Below are 6000 nucleotides of genomic sequence, written 5' to 3'. Positions count from 1 at the left end.
ATAAAACGGATGTATTGAATTGAGGACAGCCTCGCCACCACAAATGTTCCTATTACATTGACTGCCTCCCATCAACTGCTGCCTTCTCTTTATCTCTGCTCCTAATTTGTGTTCAATTGGTACAGCTCAGAGATTCAGAAAAGCATTCGCTTCTCCATTTGTAGAGGGAAAAGTGATAAGGTCAAAGAGAACCCTAACCTTCAGGTTATAAATGAGAGAACTTAGATGGTGTTTAATTTGGAAAACAAAATAGCTATGGGGTCTGTTATCTAATATCTGATGCCAGACGAATTGTGGAGGATAAATATGGCAACAAAGGCAGATGCTTAGGACAGAGGATTCAGAATCTGAGAATATTAACCCAGCCAGAATGGCTACAGAAATAGAAAGAAAGGGGCCTATTCTTTTCCTCTTTCCACAATAAGAAAGATAAGCAGCAGTCGCTCTTGTCAGCAGTGCCAGCAGTACAAGGATGCTAGGATGTGGCCTCAGGAATGATGCTCAGAATGTCACAACAATTAAGGCATATTTATTTCTTAGCTTGGAACTTCAAAGGCTTAAAAAAAAGTCAAAAATTTCCTCATCAGGAGATGAAAATTTCTATTCCAACTTGAAGTCTGAAATTCCATTTAATAATATCTCAGATTTCTAACTTCAGGAAATACTTGTTTTCTTCCACATTAATTGATCAGCAATCTAATTAAACTGCATTTCCACGTTTTCTCTTGCGGTTCTCTGAAAAAGTTCAGTTTGGCTCTTGGCTCACTGTTGGGCTGCAAGTTCTGTACCTGCCCAGCTTTGAGCGTGAAGAGAGAGCCTAGAGTCAGCCACAGAGACATCAGTGATTTAATGGATGGAGCAAGAGTCCATGGCTGAAGCAAGGTCCAGGAGCAACACCAATAAATGCCACACAAAAGCTAAAATCCCATGTTGCCACATTTAAACCCATGAAGGAGCTCTTACTGTGGCACAGAGGGTTAAGAATCCAACTTCAGGACTTCCTGTCATGGCTCAATGGTAACAAACCCAACTAGTATCCATGAGAAATTGGGTTCTATATCTGGCATCGTTTTGTGAGCTGTGGTGTAAATTGCAAATGTGGCTCGGATCCCGTGTTGCCGTGGCTGTGGTATAGGCTGTCAACTGTAGCTTCAGTTTGACTCCTAGCCTGGGAACCTCCATGTGCCACAGGTGCTGCCCTAAAAAGCAACAACAACAACAACAACAAAAAGCCACTGCAGTGGCTTGGGTCTCTGTGGAGATGCAGGTTCCGACCCTGGCCTGGCACAGTGGATTAAAGGATCCCGCAATGCTGCAACTGTGGCTTGGTTCAAACCCTAGCCTAGGAATTTACATATGCCACAGGTGCAGCCGTAAAAAATAAAAACAAACAAATCCATGAAGAACTTTCTCCTTGCTCCTCTTTTATCTACATGAAGTGACCATCTTTTTCTTTCTTTTTTTTTTTTTTTTTTGGTCAAAAAATCCACAGATATTATAGAATCCAAAACTTCAAATACATGGCAAACGGAAATGCTTGAAACAAAGGAGCAGAGCACAGAGGTAGATGTGAATGATGCTGAAGAACCTCTACAAATCTCCATGAGTTTAGGACTTTTCTCTGTTTTGTACCTTCAATATCTAAAACAGTGCCTGGCAGAGAGTAGGTTCCCCATCAATACTGCATTGTAAATGAACAAATGAATCATTCAATCAAAGAACGAATGCGCGAATGAAAGAGGGAGAGGGGGCACAGAGGTCTGAGACAGTGGGGTTGAAATCGCTGAGTCTGCGCAGGCGCGGCTCCTCCTTGGGGGGGCGGGGCTGGGGCCGGCACTTCTCCCCGCCCCTCTGCTGGGCTGCGCTCTCTGCGTGCTTCGTGCAAGGGTTTCTGGGAGACGAGCCCTGGGGTATCGGGTAGGGGGCCGCCATCTTGAGTTGGAAGCCTGGCCTCTATACTCATCTTTAGAGGCAGAGGGGTGGACCCAACCAGTTCCGCAGCAGCCGCCGCCGCAACCAGGTCCTGGGAAGTCACAGCACTGCATGGTGCCACATTAATGAGTAAGTGGGAGTGACACAGGCCAGGTTGGGTGAGCTTCGGCTTTGGGGGCTGCTAGTTCTTGAGGCCTCAATCTCATTTACAGGGTTCAGACCCAGCCCCCGCTCCCGGGGGCGGGGTGTTCTCTGTTTCCCAGGAGGAGATGGTGGTGGCTGGGTTTCAGTAGCCCCTCTCCTGAGGACAGGAGGACGCCGGGAGCACGTATACTCTCCCAGCGTCAGGAAGGAACTTTAGCCGGGAGATCTCATCCAGCTTCAGCGTTTCTGGTAGTTCCTCCTCTTCGGGACATGGTCTTGTCAGGTGTTACCACTCGATAAAGTGACCGTCTTTTTGATCGCCGTCTTCTAGCCCCTGTGTTCTGTCATCTTAATTAGGTGCTCTCATTTTCTCCTGAATCTCAGCCATGTCGTTGGCCCCTTGTATTATTCTGAAAACACCACATATACAAATATCTCATGTTGAGAATATGAGCATTTTCTCCCTCCTTCCTTTCTTCTGCACACTGCAGAGACTGAAAATGTAATACCTACGTTCACTACGGAACTGGAATGGTAGTAAATTTTTTTCGAATGGAGATATTTTAAAGGAGAATAAAAGTATATGTTGCAGAAAAGATGAAAAGATCGTGAGTGCCATGAAAAGGAAGAAATGCATCCCGTGGTTTTCTTTCCTTAGTTCTAGTATTACCTGAGAATGTCATTTAAAATTTCAAGAAGTTAAGGTGCCTTTTTCTGCTCATAAAGCTTGTTCAAGTCTTCTAAAATGCTTCTTTATTAGGTTTAGAAATGTTAAACATAGATCACTTGTTCTAAGTTGGTGAATTTTGCAGCTAAATATTGACTGGTCATTATCTCCCAATCGTAAGTAAATAAAGATAATGCTCACCAGATTAGACTGGATGTAGTGAAGATTTAAGAGCTTAATAGTCTCCTTTATACAGATTGGTAAACTATACATAGTCAAATAAATCTAATCTATACAAATTCCGAAGCTTAATTTGCCCTCAGACACGCCTCTCAGTTTATAACAAATTGCAGGTGAGTCCCTCTCTGGTGGTAATACAGGAGTCTTCCTAGTCAGACAAACTTGGAATTCACATTGTCATTGATGAGAGATATCCTTAAGGATTTTGAATATCCGTTTCCTTGTGTTTAAAATGACGATGATTATATCTACTTCACAGGACTCCTGTGCAGGTTACATGAGATAAGGAAGAAAAAGGCCACATTGAGTTTCTGGCAGGTACTCACTAAATGCTAACTTTGGTTTTGAGGCGTCAGAACAGATTCAGACACAGGAATAGATTGTGATTCCAAATGTTACATAAATGAGGTGTTCACTATAAATTCCAAATTCTAATAATTACCCTGACATGAAGGGTTCCACAGTAAGATAAAGTCATTATCTATACCTGTAAAATCCTCATCCGTTATTGGGAGCTCCTCAGTTATTTGGGCCTTATATTACTCTCTGGAATATTTGGGCTTCCACGCAACCAGTGAAGTATTTAGTCTCAGTATTTGCTTTCTGCTCTTGAAGTACATCTTCCAAAGCATCTGGTCCCGACAACTTGATCGCTAGATGTTTTGATTAGATAGAACAGCAATTCATTCATCTCTCTTATCCTTTACTGAATTCCTAGTTGTAGATACCACCTGAGAATTGGCTACCATCATCACTCACTTGGATGGTAAGGTGTTTTCTTGACCACCCACAGCTCAGTTAAAGTGATTTGTCTTAAGCCTTTAATCAGAATCACATTTCCCTCATGTCAGTTACTTCTCACTGCGTTTAGAATGTCTCCTCAAGTATGACCTGCAAGGTCATCCATGGCCTTGTCCATCTTGGCAAGTTCATTTGGAGCTTTTCTCTCACCCGTCACTATTTTCCACCCAGAAAGATGTGTTTCAGTTCCTTCCACACACTGAGTTCTCCCTACTGCAGGGCCCGTAGCACGTGCTGCTTCCTTGACCTAGAACACTTTTTTCGAATTCTTTTAATCATGATTTTCTTCTCATTCTTTAGTTCTCAGCATGATAAAATGCTAGTCCCACGGAAACATCTTTCCTTATCGTACCTAAATGAGGTCTCCTTTTGTTTTCCTTGTTATATTATTCTCTGCAGCAATTTTATACTTTGTTTGTTGCCTAGTTTTTGTTTGTCTGTTATTTACACGTCACTCACTAGAATATATTCTGCAGGAAAGCAGGAACTACATCTGTCTTACCATTGTATCCCAAACACCAAATTGTCATGGTTATCTGTGGGGGTGACACAGCTGAATTAATTGAGGTTCAGTGGAAGATATATACACTGGGTATAGGAACCAGAAACTGGGCCAGATTAGGATGGTACATCCACATAAGCAACCCTGTCCCCTTTCCCTCTTTCTTCATAGACCTCACAGATGAGCAAAGCTGAGGGGAAACCACTTCTAGGGACAAAGAACAGTACACCCATCCATTCACAGCTTTGGCAAGGATAGCTAATGAGTCCTCATATTCAACTTGATACATCTCAGTGAACAAAAATAGATGTTACTATCTAGTGGTAGCAAATATTAAATGATTACAGTTTCTAGCCTGGTTGGAAATCATGCTTGACTGAATTTCAGCCCCATAGACTATTAAAGCATTTGTTCAGTTAAAATTAATATCTTAAATTATAGGTTTACTTCAAACCTCAGGGCTTCATATTTATTTGCTAGGTGTTTTATGATGGAGAAATTTTTATTAGCATTTTTTTTTTCTTTAAGTAAACATAATCCCTAGAGGAAATTGTCTGCACGGGGGGTCAAAAAATAGCAGTGTGTGGGTCACTGACTTTGCTTCTTTTCTTACCAGTCTTATAACTTCCTTGGTGCAAAATGTCTTTCCCACAATGTTTTTAAGCTAGCAGCATCATGAAGTTGCTCAGCTGTGCTTTAATGCATGGAGTGGTACCACTTTGAGAGGCAGCATCTCAGCAGCTCTCAGGGAGGACCATGGCAGGCTGCCCACCCCTTATGCTCTCTTTACTTTTGAGAAACTGTTAGGGGAAGTTCAGCCTGGGCTTTGGGGTCAGACAGTTTTTGACTCAATCATGGATCATCACTTATTGGATATTTGATGCATAGTCCTCAGTTTTTCATCTATAAGTAGGGAGTGTGAAAAATACTGCTTTATAGGGTTATTGTGAGGGCTAAACAAAATAATGTATGCATGCCTGGCCCAGAATCATTGCTATTAGTGGCTGTTTGTTATTATGCTTTGGAAATAGATGAACTAATTTAAGTCAGATTATGGTGTAAAGCAGTGCCTCAGGCCACTTGTCCTCTGTTCACAGTTTACCTGCCTCTCATTTTTCCTCCTTTACACTGATTACCTTACCTCCTTTCTTCATATCTAACACTTGGAAATTGTTTTCTGCTGAATATTTAAATTCAGACCCATGAATATTAATAAAGAGGTCAGAAAGAGAAAGAAAATACCATATGCTATCAATTATATATGGAATCTAGAATACCTCACAAATGAACCTATCTACAAATTAGAAACAGACCCACAGACATAAAAAACAGACTTGTGATTGCCAAGTGGGGAGGGGAGGGAGTGGGATGGACTGGGAGTTTGGGGATAGTAGATGCAAACTGTTGCATTTAGAATAGATAAGCAATGAGGTCTTGTTGTATAGCACAGTGAACTATATAGCCAATCTCTTGGGATAGGCCATGATGGAAGATAATATAAGAAAAGGAATGTATATGTGTGTGTGTGTATATATATATGTGTATACTGGATCACTCTGCTGTGTGGCAGAAGTTGGCACATTATAAATAAAGTATAATTTTTTAAATTAAAAAAAAATAAAGGAGTTCCACTGTGGCTCAGCAGTTAATGAACCTGACAAGGATCCATGAGGATAAGGGTTCAATCCCTGGCCTCACTCAGTGGGTTAAGAAT

At 41.6% G+C, this 6000-nt stretch overlaps 1 long non-coding RNA gene across 1 annotated transcript in view; it reads left to right on the top strand.

Annotated features, from left to right (window-relative positions):
* Window positions 1903–6000, top strand: part of LOC110262123 — a 32714-nt gene continuing 28616 nt past the window's right edge. Inside the window, exon 1 of the long non-coding RNA XR_002346699.1 lies at window positions 1903–2061. This is a non-coding gene — a long non-coding RNA (uncharacterized LOC110262123). The remainder of the gene's footprint in view (window positions 2062–6000) is intronic.

This window comes from Sus scrofa, chromosome 8 (genome assembly GCF_000003025.6).
Source record: "Sus scrofa isolate TJ Tabasco breed Duroc chromosome 8, Sscrofa11.1, whole genome shotgun sequence".
Lineage (NCBI taxonomy): Eukaryota > Metazoa > Chordata > Mammalia > Artiodactyla > Suidae > Sus > Sus scrofa.
This window is presented reverse-complemented; position numbering and strand designations above follow the sequence as displayed.